This window comes from Tachysurus vachellii, chromosome 3 (genome assembly GCF_030014155.1).
Source record: "Tachysurus vachellii isolate PV-2020 chromosome 3, HZAU_Pvac_v1, whole genome shotgun sequence".
NCBI lineage: Eukaryota > Metazoa > Chordata > Actinopteri > Siluriformes > Bagridae > Tachysurus > Tachysurus vachellii.
The window spans coordinates 30,673,370-30,675,423 of NC_083462.1; the positions used below are offsets into that span (position 1 = coordinate 30,673,370).

Genomic DNA, 2,054 nt, shown 5'->3' on the forward strand with positions numbered 1-2,054 from the left:
AGCAGACTACGCCACCCTGTTTCTGTAAACAGGGAAATTTATACCCAAAAATATAGCACACAGGTTCGTTACCACTGAACACAAGAGACGTGGATATAAATACAAGAATACTTTATTGCACAATAATTAATTAAAATGTAGAAAACTGTTGACCAAAACAACGAAAAGAAGTAAAGAAACAAGAAACTTTGCAGCTGAGGCTTACCAGTAGGGAGCTAGCTGAACAGTGAGTATCCTAAGACACACCACTCAAAACACTCACGCTCACACCACACCCACTCTAAGTGAGGGAGACGCAGATATCATATAGCAAAACACTCTGTGAGAGAAACACCACCACCACAGGGCCAAGGCAGCTAGCTTCCCTCACTGGGGCCTTCAGCTCCTGAAATAAACAAAAAAAAGAAAAGGAAAAATAACAATTAGTTCAACTTGCGTACAATCCAACAACTTGCATTAGAATAAGTTCAAACCATAAAGGGGAACAATGGACAATTTACTGGCCACAAGGGTCAGGCAGAGAGATGTAAAGACTCAACTAGGTTCATGCTAAAAGCTCATGAACCTAGACATGCCATGGAGCAGCAAGAGGTGAAGGAGAAGAACAAAACCAGGAAAAAAGAAATAAAACCAACAATACAAATGAAGACAACAGGCTTCAAATTAAATCACATAAAATACAAAAAAACAAAAACTTAAAGCTGAAAAGAGCTTTCAGCCAAAAGACTCAAATCAACAGTAAACAAAACAAATAGGAACTAAATCTTCCCAGTTACGAGATATTACCCGATTCTTCCACGCCGTCCTTAGGAAGAGCGCAGATCCAACAAAAAAACAACCAAATAAATAAACAAAACAAACACGCTGCTGGTGGCAATATAACAGCCGGTGGCGCTAAGCAAGCACCGTGAACGGTACAGCTCGCTTTAAATAACAACTCGGACTAGCCACTCTTCACCTAACCCACCAGCATGAGCGTGAAGAACAAACAAGACCAGAAAGTAATAATAAAATGCAAATAGTCACAATCGTAAAAGTAGCAGCAGAACAAACAGTGCAGTCTTAACGCTGTCTAAAGAGCGTTGGCCCTGCAGTCCACAGTGACGAAGGGCTCACGAGCAGATGCACTAAAATGGACAAAAATTAATAAAATCAGTCAAAGACACGACCCCAATAATGCTCAAAGGACTAGATATACCTACCCGGAAGTAGATCGCTAAACCCACGGGCTCAGTTACTCACAGCTTTATCCATAAGCGGCAAACAGCAAATATGCAGGTGATCTAGAGCACACAAACTGGAGGGAAGGACAGCCTGTACCCAACAGCAACGTCGTCCCAATCGCGACCATAACCTGGCTATAAACAAATATACACACTTAAATAATGCACAGACACTAGCAGCAATGTTAGCCAAACAGCTAGCTGCATACCTACCGCAAACTGCGCGCACACACCCACACAAAATAATGGCTGTACGATGCGTAGCCAGATGACGTAAACTACGCCTTAAATATACCCAGAGCAGCAGCCAATAGGCTGTCGCACCTGACATTCAGGTGAAAACCATGTTTAATAGGGCGGTACCTAGACTGCCCTACTACGCATATCATCTAATAAATTCTCATTTGACAAAGTGGTCCTGACAGAATTTCAGTTAAGTTCGTTAATTTTAGTGAAGTTTAGTTAAGTTCCATTTAAGTGTAAAGTAGCATTAAGAGTGTACAGTAGCGAGTAAGTGAACGAAAGTGAAAGTGTAATTCCTCCTAACCCCGCCTGTTTACTCCTCCGCTTGTTTACTCCTCCGCCTGTTTACTCCTCTGCCTGTTTACTCCTCCCTCAACCTCCGTGCGCATCTTCCGTAAAGTAAAACCAGTTTATTTTTTTTAACATTCTCTTTTATTACTGTATGTTTTTATACAATATTTCTCATTTACAAATACAGGTACTGCACATTTTTCATATTCAAAACACAAACAAAACAACTGGAGTGGAATTTTGCGAGCTGGAAAGGATTAATGGGATTTCAATTAATATAAATGGGGAAAATTGCTT

At 40.8% G+C, this 2,054-nt stretch overlaps 1 long non-coding RNA gene across 1 annotated transcript; it reads right to left on the reverse strand.

The window, feature by feature from the left end:
• Positions 1–494: 494 nt before the first annotated feature.
• Positions 495–1,769, reverse strand: LOC132842361 (uncharacterized). The gene is made up of 3 exons (XR_009648021.1): positions 1,437–1,769; positions 1,203–1,358; positions 495–1,127 (listed from the first exon to the last, which is right to left on the reverse strand). It is a non-coding gene; the product is annotated as an uncharacterized LOC132842361 (long non-coding RNA).
• Positions 1,770–2,054: the final 285 nt, after the last annotated feature.